A 12,860-nucleotide genomic window follows, 5' to 3' on the forward strand; every position below is an offset into this window, starting at 1 on the left:
ATAATTGGGCCGACTGTACTATTGTCATTGAGTTGTAGGATTTCTTTATATATGCAAGATATCAGTCTTTTGTCAGATACATGGTTTCCAAAATTTTTTTCCCATTGAGTTGGCTGCCTCTTTACCTTTTTGAGGAATTCCTTTGAGGTGCAGAAACTTCTAAGCTTGAGGAGTTCCCATTTATCTATTTTCTCTTTTGTTGCTTGTGCTTTGGGTGTAAAGTCTAGGAAGTGGCCGCCTAATACAAGGTCTTGAAGATGTTTTCCTACATTATCTTCTAGGAGTTTTATGGTACTTTCTTTTATATTGAGATCTTTGGTCCATTTTGAGTTAATTTTTGTGTAGGGGGTGAGGTAGGGGTCCTCTTTCATTCTTTTGGATATGGATATCCAACTCTCCCAGCCCCATTTGTTGAAAAGACCATTATGACTCAGTTCAGTGACTTTGGGGGCCTTATCAAAGATCAGTCGGCCATAGAGCTGAGGGTCTATCTCTGAATTCTCAGTTCGATTCCATTGATCTATATGTCTATCTTTGTGCCAGTACCATGCTGTTTTGGCAACTGTGGCTTTATAATAAGCTTCAAAGTCAGGGAGTGTAAGTCCTCCCACTTCGTTTTTCTTTTTTAGAGTGTCTTTAGCAATTCGAGGCATCTTCCCTTTCCAAATAAATTTGATAACTAGCTTTTCCAAGTCTGCAAAGTAGGTTGTTGGAATTTTGATTGGGATTGCATTGAATCTGTAGATGAGTTTGGGTAGAATTGACATCTTAATGACATTTAGTCTTCCTATCCATGAACATGGAATATTTTTCCATCTTTTAAGGTCCCCTTCTATTTCTTTTAGTAGAGTTATGTAGTTTTCTTTGTATAGGTCTTTTACATCTTTGATTAAGTTTATTCCTAGGTACTTGATTTTTTTAGTTGCTATTGAAAATGGTATCTTTTTCTTGAGTGTCTCTTCAATTTGTTCATTTCTAGCATATAGAAACATTACTGACTTATGTGCTACTTTGCTAAATTTGTTTATTAGCTCTAGTAGCTGTATCGTCGATTTCTCAGGGTTTTCTAGATATAAGATCATATCATCTGCAAATAATGACAGTTTTACTTCTTCTTTTCCAATTTGGATGCCTTTTATTTCTTTGTCTTGCCGGATTGCCCTGGCTAGCACTTCCAGCACAATGTTGAATAACAGTGGTGATAGCGGGCATCCTTGTCTTGTTCCTGATCTTAGAGGGAAGGCTTTCAGTCTCTCACCATTGAGTACTATGCTGGCTGTGGGTTTTTCATATATGCTCTTTATCATGTTGAGGAAGTTTCCTTCAATTCCTACCTTTTGAAGTGTTTTTATCAAAAAGGGATGTTGGATTTTGTCAAATGCTTTTTCAGCATCTATTAAGATGATCAATTGATTTTTCCCTTTTGACTTGTTAATGTGTTATAATACATTGATTGATTTTCTTATGTTGAACTATCCTTGCATGCCTGGAATGAACCCCACTTGGTCATGGTGTATGATTTTTTTAATGTGTCTTTGGATTCGATTTGCAAGTATTTTGTTGAGGATTTTTGCATCTATATTCATTAGGGAGATTGGCCGGTAGTTTTCCTTTTTTGTAGAATCTTTGCCTGGTTTTGGTATTAGATTGATGTTAGCTTCATAAAATGAGTTAGGTAGTGTTCCATTTTCTTCAATGTTTTGAAAGAGTTTGAGTAAGATTGGTGTCAGTTCTTTCTGGAAAGTTTGGTAGAATTCCCCTGTGAAGCCATCTGGCCCTGGGCATTTATTTGTGGGAAGATTTTTGATGACTGATTGGATCTCTTTGCTTGTGATGGGTTGGTTGAGGTCTTCTATTTCTTCTCTGGTCAGTCTAGGTTGTTCATATGTTTCCAGGAAATTGTCCATTTCCTCTACATTATCCAGTTTGTTGCCATACAGTTGTTCATAATATCCTCTTATAATTTTTTTAATTTCTTCAGGATCTGCAGTTATGTCACCTTTTTCATTCATTATTTTGTTTATATGGGTCTTCTCTCTTTGATTTTGTCAGTCTAGCTAGGGGCTTGTCAATCTTGTTGATCTTCTCAAAGAACCAACTTTTGGTGATATTTACCCTCTCTATTGTTTTTTTGTTCTCTATGTCATTTATTTCTGCTTTAATCCTTGTTATTTCTTTTCTTCTACTTGGTTTCGGATTGGTTTGCTGTTCATTTTCTAGCTTCTTCAGTTGATCCATTAGTTCTTTGATTTTGGCTCTTTCTTCCTTTTTAATATATGCGTTTAGTGCTATAAATTTCCCCCTTAGCACTGCTTTTGCTGCATCCCATAGGTTTTGGTATGTTGTGTTCTCATTTTCATTCATCTCTATATATTTAGCAATTTCTCTTGCTATTTCTTCTTTAACCCACTGATTGTTTAAGAGTGTGTTGTTTAACCTCCAGGCATTTGTGAATTTTCTAAGTCTCTGATGGTTATTGACTTCTAATTGTATTCCATTGTGGTCAGAGAATGTGCTTTGAATAATTTCAATCTTTTTAAATTTATTGAGGCTTGTTTTATGTCCCAGCATATGATCTATTCTGGAGAAAGTTCCATGAGCACTAGAAAAGTATGTGTATCCTGGTGATTTGGGATGTAATGTCCTGTATATGTCTGTTAAATCTAATTCATTTATCAGATTGTTTAGGTTTTCAATTTCCTTATTGGTCTTCTGTCTGGTTGATCTATCTATAGGAGAGAGTGATGTGTTGAAGTCTCCCACAATTATTGTGGAAACATCAATTGCTTCCTTTAGTTTTGCCAGTGTTTCTCTCATGTATTTTGTGGCACCTTGATTGGGTGCATAGACATTTACGATTGTTATTTCTTCTTGCTGAATTGCCCCTTTTATTAGTATGTAGTGGCCTTCTTTGTCTCTCAAAACATCCCTGCATTTGAAGTCTATTTTATCTGAGATTTATATTGCTACACCTGCTTCCTTTTGGCTGTGGCTTGCATGAAATATTTTTTTCCATCCTTTCACTTTCAGTTTCTTTGTGTCCCTGTGTCTAAGATGAGTCTCTTGTATGCAACATATTGATGGTTCATTTTTTTTGATCCATTCTGTGAATCTATATCTTTTAATTGGGGAGTTTAATCCATTTACATTCTATGTTATAACCATGAAGGCATTTCTTGAATCAGCCGTCTTATCCTTTGGTTTATGTTTGTCATATTTTTCCCCTCTGTCTATTAATATCCTTTATTGTACCCATACCGAATCTCTTTAGTACTGAACCTTTCTCCAAGTCTCTCTGTCCTTTCTTTGTTTCTCTGTCTGTAGGGCTCCCTTGAGTATCTCCAGTAGGGCAGGTCTCTTGTTAGCAAATTCTCTCAGCATTTGTTTGTCTGTGAAAAATTTAAGCTCTCCCTCAAATTTGAAGGAGAGCTTTGCTGGATAAAGTATTCTTGGCTGGAAATTTTTCTCACTCAGAATTTTAAATATATCGTGCCACTGCCTTCTCGCCTCCATGGTGGCTGCTGAGTAGTCACTACTTAGTCTTATGGTGTTTCCTTGGTATGTGGTGAGTTGCTTTTCTCTTGCTGCTTTCAGAACTTGCTCCTTCTCTTCTGTGTTTGACAGTGTGATCAGAATATAACTCAGAGTGGCTTTATTTGGATTTATTCTATTTGGAGTTCGCTGAGCATTTATGATTTGTGTATTTATGTTGTTTAGAAGATTTGGGAAGTTTTCCCCAACAATTTCTTTGAATACTCTTCCTAGACCTTTACCCTTTTCTTCCCCTTCTGGGACACCAATGAGTCTTATATTTGGACGTTTCATATTATCTATCATATCCCTGAGGTCCATTTCGATTTTTTCAATTTTTTTCCCCATTCTTTCTTTATGCTTTCATTTTCCATTCTGTCATCTTCCAGGTCACTGATTCGTTGTTCAACTTCCTCTAGTCTTGTACTATGAGTGTCCAGAATCTTTTTAATTTGGTCAACAGTTTCTTTAATTTCCATAAGATCATCCATTTTTTTATTTAGTCTTGCAATGTCTTCTTTATGCTCTTCTAGGGTCTTCTTGATTTCCTTTGTATCCTGTACTATGGTCTCATTGTTCATCTTTAGTTCTTTGAGTAGCTGCTCTAGGTGCTGTGTCTCTTCTGATCTTTTGATTTGGGTGCTTGGGCTTGGGTTATCCATATCGTCTGGTTTTTTCATATGCTTTATAATTTTCTGTTGTTTTTGGCCTCGTGGCATTTGCTGAACTTGATAGGGTTCTTTTAGGATTTGTAGACCAATTGAAGTCCTTATCTCTAATTTATCAGATCTACAGCTTCGTGGATTGCACTTTCTCTAACTAACCAGCAGGTGGCGTCCACGAGCCACCTGTTCTCCACAAGCCAGTTCTCCCCTGCTTAGCCTTTTTGGTGAGTGGGGGAGTGAGTCTTGTGGGGTCCAATTGGTGTACCAAGCTTGCGTGTGTAGTTGGTGTTGCCTGCCCTGTATATGGGGCGTGTTTCTGGGCAGTCAGGGAGGGGGGGTGGCCCTAACAATCAAATCTCCCTGGTGATCCTAGAGTTTTAAAGCTGCTGCAATAGTCTAATCCTTCAGTTCAGTCCTGCCACAGTTTGTCTCTGCCACTGACCCACAAGTCCTTGGTATTGGCATATGGCTCCTGAGACTTGCAAGTGGGCCCCTCTTCCAGGCTGTGCACCCCGGTTCCTCTGTTGAGGGATGACTGTACTATATCACAGGTGAGTGCCGTCCCCCCAGGGCAGTTCTGTGCTGCTGGGCTGTGTAGGGAGGCTCCCAGTCTGCTGAAATGATTGCTGAATGGGGCTTTGTTAATTCACACTGCTCCACCTTCCCAACTCTGGGACAATCAGCTGAGGTTGCAGGGAAGGCTAATGTCCACGCCCAGTTTTGTGGAGTGTGCCTGTTATTTGAAGCACTTCTGTCACACTGGGTTGTCTGGGGCAGCTCTGGGTTATGGGGCTGGCGATGGGCAGGAGTGTTTCCTGTCCACCAGGATGATGGCTGTGAGCAGACACCCCCCTTTTCTTGGGATGTTGTGGTGTTTAGTGAATTTTCTCAGCCACTGGATTATTGCCTTTTGTTTCAGAGCTCTCTTAGTTCTGCTCTTGACTTGACCTGCCCAAATTGCAAGTCTTTGAAGCTTACTGTATTGGACTTCTTAGAGTAATTGTTTTAGAAAAAGAAAAAAGGATTAAAAAAAAAAAAAAAAAAGGGCCCTTCTCAGAGATCTAATGGATTATTGAAATGCTAAGAGACAAAGCAACCAGGGCCATTAAGGAAAGGTCCACAGGGCAGAGAGATCAGCTTTTCTTCAGGATTTGCATATGCGCCTCAGGGCCTGAGCTCTGCCCTTCCCCTTTCTATGTTCACCAGAACTCCAAAAATCCTCCGCTTTTATTTTGGAGTTTTTCGTGTTTTTTTTTTCTATGCCTGTCTCCTCTCTGCTGGGCTGGCTGCTCTCAGATTCTCTGGTGTCTGGTCTCAGTCTATCTATGGTTGGAGTTTGGATCAGTAGAATGAGTTTCCGATAAGGGCTGCCACTGCAGTTCTCCCTTCTCCTTCCCGGAGCTGACAGCCCCTCCTCCCACGGGACTGAGCCTGGCAGGGAGGGGCGCGGGTCCCCTGGCCACAAAAACTTACAGATTTCGCTGATCTCAGCAGTTCCACATTTTCATGAGTGTTGTATGAAGTATGCCCAAAGTCAGATTGCTCTGTGGTGTCCAGTCCACACAGTTCCTGGCTTTTTACCTACTTTCCTGGAGGAGTAACTAAAACATACAGCTCACCAGTCCGCCATCTTGCCCCGCCTCCTGAATTGGCCTTTATAAAGGGGGTTATTTGGTTACACAGTTACAGTCTCATAAGTATCCAAGGTAAGGCATCAATAGTGTACCTTCACTGAAGGATGGCCATTCGCGTCCAGAAAACCTCTGTTAGCTCGGAAGGCACGTGGCTGGCATCCACTTTTCCTAGGCTGTGTTTCAAAATGGCATTCTCCAAAATGTTGCTCTTGGGGTGTTTTGTCCTCTCTTAGCTGCAGCTCGTTCTCCAAAATGTTGCTCTTCAGGTGTTTTGTCCTTTCTTAACTGCAGCTCCTCTTCAAAATGTCATTCTCAGTTGCTCTCCAAAATGTCACTCTTAGCTGTTCTTTTGTCTGTGAACTCCTTTATATGACTCCAGTGATCCAATTAACACCCACCCTGAATGGGTGGGGTAACACTTCCATGGAAATTATCCAATCAAACGTTTCACTCACAGTTGATTGAGTCACATCACCTCCAGGGAAACACTCAATGGAAGAATTCCAATTTAATCAACACTAATACATCTGCCCCCACAAAATTGCACCAAAGATGATGGCATTTGGGGGGAAATAATACATCCAAACTGGCACATTTGGTATTTGCAGTCAGCAGCAGCATATCACTTGTCTGGTACCAAAATCTGTTCCAGTTTCCTAATACTGCCATTATGCAAAACACCAGAAATGGATTGGCTTTTATAAAAGGGATTTATTAAGTTATAAATTTATAGTTCTAAGGCCAAAACAGTGTCCAAACTAAGGCATCAACAAGAGGATACCTTCAGTGAAGTATGGCCAATAGCATCCGGAAAACCTCTGTTAGCTGGGAAGACACATGGCTGGCATCTGCTGATCCCGGGTTCTGTTCCAGCTCCTGTCTCAGCTCCTGTGTGTTCTTGGTTCTTTCTCCCAGGACGTTTCTCTCTAAGCACCTGGGGGTCCTGTGTTAGCATATCCCAAGGCAAACTCTGGCTTCATCTCTTAGCTAAACGTCCTTTTGTCTGCATCTCCAAGCATCTTTATGCGTCACCAAGCATCTGGGCATGTGTGGCTCTTTTTAAAGACCTACTTGAACAGGCAGGGCCAAATCTCCATGGAAACATTCAATTAAGAGGTCACACCCTAATCAAAAAGATTAATAAATATGCCCCCACAAGTTTAAATAATATGGCTTTTTCTGGGGGACCTAATCTATCCAAACTGGAATAGGTGGTATATGGGAAAACATACAACTAATGCAAACTATAGACTATAGTTAACAGTAATATTGTAATATTCTCTCAGTTGTAACAAATGTACCACACCAATGCTATGTGTCAATAATAGGGGGGTATAAGGAGTATGGAATTTTTCTTTTTTGCAGCAATGAAAATGTTCTCAAATTGATTGTAGTGGTAAAAGCACAACTCTATGATTTTACTGAGAGTCATTGGTTGTATACTTTGGATGGATTGTATAGTGTGTATAAAACTTAAAAAAAAAAGGAAATGAAGTTCTGAAGCATGCGACAACATGCTTGAGTGAAATAATTCAGACACAAAAGAACAAATATTGTATGATCTAAGTGATATGAAATCATTAGAATAAGCAAACCCACAAAGTCAGAATCTAGAACACAGGTTACCAGGGGATGGGGCTGGAAGTAAGAAACAGGAAGTTTAGGCTTAAAATATATATAGTTTCTATTTGGGGTAATGGAAAAGTTTTGGTAATGGATGATGGTGATGGTAGCACAACTTTGTGAACTTAATTAACAGCAATGAATTATATATTTGAATGTGGTTAAAATGGGAAATTGTAGGTTGTATTTACAGTACTAGAATAAAATAATCCATGGAACTGCACAACATAGTGAACCGTAAGTTAAATCACAGACTACATAGTTAATAGTACAACTATAAAAATGTGATTTAATCAACTGTAACATGTACCATATCAATGCAAGGTGTTAATAATAGGGTAGTATATGGGAAAATCCTGTGTTTTACGCATGGTGGTTATGTATACCCACAACTTCTCTAATTTAAAAAAAAAAAAGGATACTACACTACAAGGAAGTAGTTTATCCTGGAAATGCAAACCTGATTCAACATTTAGAAATTAATTCACAATAGTAACAGACAAAAGAAGAAAAACCATATGATTTTTCAATAAATGCAGAAAATGCATTTGAAAAAATTTTAACATATATTCATGGGAAAAACTCTAAGCAAACTAGGAATAAAAAGGAACCTATACATATTTAACCTGATAGATGTCATCCTCGAAAAAAATTAAAGCTAACATATTTCATGGCGAAACACTGAATGTTTTCCCCTAAAATCAGGACCAAGGCACGGATGTCCCCTCCCACAACTCCTGTTCATCATGGTACTGGCAGTTTTAGCCAGTAAAATAGAGCAAGAACAAGAAATAAAAGGCCTACAGATTGGAAAAGAAGAAATAAAGCTGTCCCTATTCATAGAAAACACCATTATCTAAGTATAAAATCCCAAGGAATATAGGCAAAAGCTTCAAGAACTAATAAATGAGAAATGGGCAATATCCATCAAAATTACAGCTTTTACTCCAAAATTTCACTCCAATTTTTTAATCTCCAGATCCTTATGTCACACTGCCAACTGACTATCATCACCTATATGTGCCAGGAATTCTAAGACTCAGTATTTCCAAAGCTGAATTTAAAGACCTGTTCCAGTTTGCTAATGCTGCCTTTTCACAAAGCACCAGAAATGGATTGGCTTTTATAAAGGGGTTTTATTTGGTTACAAAGTTACAGTCTTTAGGCCATAAAGTATCCAAGATAAGGCATCAACAATAGGGTACCTTCACTGGAGGATCGCCAATGGCATCTGGAAAACCTCTTTAGCTGGGAAGGCAGATGGCTGGCATCTGTTCCAGAGTTCTGGTTTCAAAATGGCTTTCTCCCAGGCACCACCCGCTGGGCAGAAAAACACAGTGACCTGAGGCATCACAGGGTGTACCAGTTTTCTAAGACACACCCTAAGGGAAACCAGATACTGAATATTTCTTCCTCCTGGGACCTGAGCCCATTCTGGTCTGGGAAAACCTGATTGGTATAACCAAGGAAACCATGCCCAGATAACAGAAAACTACAACCTACACTAAGAAAAGCAAAGTTATGGCCCAGTCAAAGCTAAAAATTTAAACTTCAATGAGATACAGGAATTGAAACAACTAATAGTAAGTCAATTCAAAAAGTTTAGGGAAGATATGGCAAAAGAGATGAACCATATAATGAAAACACTGGGCGTACATAAGATCGAAATTGAAAGTTCAAAAAACCAACTGGCAGAATCTACAGAAACGAAAGCCACAACAGAAGAGATGAAAGAAACAATGGAAACATACAACAGCAGATCTCAAAAGGCAGAAGAAAACACTCAGGAACTGGAGAACAAGGACCTGAAAGCCTACACACAAAAGAACATATAGAGAGAAGAATGGAAAAATAGGAACAATGTCTCCAGGAACTTAAGGACAAAACAAAAAGCAAGAATGTATATGTCATTGGTGTCCCAGAAGGAGAAGAGAAGGGAAAAGGGCAGAAGCAATAACAGAGGAAATAATCAATGAAAATTTCCCATCTCTTATGAAAGACATAAAAGTACAGATCCAAGAAGTGCAGCATACTCCAAACAGAATAGATCTGAATAGGCCTACGCCAAGACACTTAATAATCAGATTATCAAACGTCAAAGAGAGAATCCTGAAAGCAGCAAGAGAAAAGCGATCCATCATATACAAAGGAAGTTTGATAAGACTATGTGCGGATTTCTCAATAGAAACCATGGAGGCAAGAAGGAAGTGGGGTGATATATTTAAGATACTGAAAGAGAAAAACCAAAAACCAAGAATACTATATTCGGCAAAACTATCCTTCAAATATGAGGGAGAACTTAAAATATACTCAGACAAACAGACAATGACAGAGTTTGTGAACAAGATACCTGCTCTACAGGAAACACTAAAGGAAGCACTGCAGACAGAAAGGAAAAGACAGGAATGAGAGGTTTGGAAAACAATTTTGGGAGACAGTAACACAGCAATATAAGTACACTGAACAAAGATGACTGTGATTACGGTTGAAAGAGGAAGTTTGGGGCCATGTGGGACACCAGAACAAAAGACAAAAGGATAAAGACTGGGACTGTGTAACCCAGGGAAACCTAGGGTGCTCAACGATTGTAATAAAAGGTACAAAGATGTTTTAAATGAGGTAGAACAAATGAATGTCAACATTGCAAGGTGTTAAAAATAGGGTAGGGTAGGATTGCGGGGAAAATATAATCAATGCAAACTAGAGACAATAATTTATGGAAACATTGTATTATGTTTCCTTTAATATAACAAAGGCAATATACCAAAGCTAAATGCATATGGGGTGGGGGGGGAGGTTTGAGACTCCTGGCATTGGTGATGTTGTCTGACTATTCTACTTTAGGTTAATACTATCTTTCTTTTTGTTGCTTTCTAGCTGTCAAATTTGTTTTTTATGTTTTGTTTTGTTTTCTCTCTCTTTTTTCTTTTGTCTCTGCCTTCTTTGACTCTTCCTCCTTTTTTGAGGATGAAATGGAGATGTCCTTATATAGATAGTGGCGATGGTGCTGAACACATAAATACGTGACTATACAGGGATTCAATGATTGTTTACTTAGGACAGAATATATGGTGTGTGAACAAAACCATCTTAAAAGAAAGGGGTTGATATAGAAAGCTTGAGGGCACTATATTGAGTGAAATCAGACAGACATATAAAGGCAAATATTGCAGGGTCTCACTGATATGAACTAAATATAATATGTAAACTCATAGACATGAAATATAAGTTACCAGGATATAGAATGAGGCTAAAGAATAGGGAGCAGGTGCTTATTACGAGCAGAATGTTCAACTAGGGTGAACTTAAATGCCTGGAAGTGGACAGATGTGATGGTAACATGTTGTGAGAGTAACTAACAGTGCTGAAAGGTGTGTGAAGATGATGGAAAGGGTAAGCTCAGAATCACATATGTCACCAGAAGGAAAGTTGGAGGTTAAAAGATGGGAATGTATAAAACAGTGAATCTTGTGGTGGACTATGTCCATGATTAACTACACAAATATTAGAAATCTCTCTCATGAACTAGAACACATGTATGACACTATAACTAGATGTTAGTAAGAGAGGCATATAGTAAAAAAATATATACCTATTGCAAACTATATACTACAGTTAGTAGTATTTTAACATTCTTTCATCAACAGTATCAAATGTACTATAACAAAACTATAAATCAATAATGGAGGGGGGGCGTGGTAAGGGTATGGGAGGATTTGAGTTTCCTTTTTTTGTCTTTATTTCTTTTCTGGAGTAATGAAAATGTTCTAAAAATTGAAAAAAAAATTAATTGTGGTGATGGATGCACAGCTGTATTGATGGTACCGTGGGCAATTTATTGTACACTTTGGATCTTTGGAAAGTTGTATGGTATGTAAACAATCTATCTATCTATCTATATTTATATATATATAAAATAAACAAAACAAAACAAAACAAAACAACCTTTCCAAGCTCATTCTTCTTCTTGGATCTTGTTTCACTGACTTAAGTTCAGGAACTTCTCATTTTGTACTACTTGCAATAATCTCCTAATTGAGCTTTCATTGCAGTAATCTATTAGTGTGTCAGTTTTCTGAAAAACACAAATCTTATCATATAACTCAGTTGCTTATTTCAATAGCTTCCCCTTGGCTACAGAACAAACCACAGAATAAATCCCTAAGTACAGCCTACAAAGCCTTTCATTACGTAGCCCATTACCTACCTGTGTCATATCTCAAAATTCTCTTTTATGCACCCTACTCTTCCAAACGTAAAGGACTAAGTCCTTCAAAGGACTGTAGTATGTCAATATGCACAACTTTCCACATAATGTTGTTTCCACCTGGAATGCCCTATTGCTGCTTGTGCCCTGGAAATTTTCAACAAACACTTCAGGATTCATCTCAAATACCACAAATGAAATGAAGCCTTTTTGGCCTGACCAAGTTTAATACTCCCTCTGTGTTTGCCTTGCATTGCATCTCACACAACCTTCAATTATAGTGTTTATTACAGTATACTATAATTATTTGTTTGCAGACCTGTCTAACCCACTTACTTCTCTCTCCAATATTTAGTACAGTTCTTGGCATTTAGTAAGTACTCACAACAAATGCTTTTTGAATCAATCAAACAATGATAGAATATATATAAATAAGTCTCCTTGGAAAAATCAGTACAGTCCAGGGTTTGGCCCTCAGCCTTAGACTACTTTTAAAAAGAAAAAAAAAAAAGCCATAGTGTTAACTTGCAGTGAGCAGCAGATCTAATGCTGGTTTTGGTGTGAGGTGTGGGGCCCCAGCTCCCCATGGGGAATGAAGCCCCACAGCACATAGCAGCCTGCCAGAACCCCTCAGGGAAGAAAGTATGGTATTTTAAACAAAGCATTGAAACTCCCTTCCCCTGATCACTTGAAAACTACAGTCCAGCCTTCTGTGTCACCAGATCCTGCTAAAATTCTGTTCTCATACCCTATGGAATGTCTTTGTTTTAAACCCTTAGAAGCTGTCCCTTCCCACCCCCACCCTCGCAGAACACTAATTCCATTTTCCCCGGATGGCCACCACTGGGGGACCCTCTCCTATTCCTAAATCGTAATAAACCCATGTCTCACTCTATGCCTGGCTATTCTTTGGTCTTAGGGCTGCGCGGACCCAAGCCCTCCAAGACCTTGGTTGGAACAGGAGGGTTATTTAACTTGACAATCTCTTTAAATAAAAGGTAGAATCAAGAGGTAGAAAGAAATTTCCAGTTTAGCATGGAAAGGCTATTTTTCTTTTCTTCTTTTTTGGCGGTTGTAGGGTACAGGGGAGATAAATGGAATATATTTAGGCATCATTTAAAACATATTTAGGCCAGGGTTCAAAAAAGGCAGTTTTTTTTAATAAACTTTTAATGATATAACGGTTTTAAATTTACAGAA

The 12,860-nt window shown here is 38.5% G+C and overlaps 1 protein-coding gene across 1 annotated transcript in view; it reads right to left on the minus strand.

Annotated features, from left to right (window-relative positions):
- RPS6KB1 (ribosomal protein S6 kinase B1) overlaps positions 1–12,860 on the minus strand; it is a 169,934-nt gene that overhangs the window by 84,993 nt on the left and 72,081 nt on the right. The gene's annotated exons all lie outside the window — the stretch shown is intronic.

This window comes from Choloepus didactylus, chromosome 18 (genome assembly GCF_015220235.1).
Source record: "Choloepus didactylus isolate mChoDid1 chromosome 18, mChoDid1.pri, whole genome shotgun sequence".
NCBI classification, from domain to species: domain Eukaryota; kingdom Metazoa; phylum Chordata; class Mammalia; order Pilosa; family Megalonychidae; genus Choloepus; species Choloepus didactylus.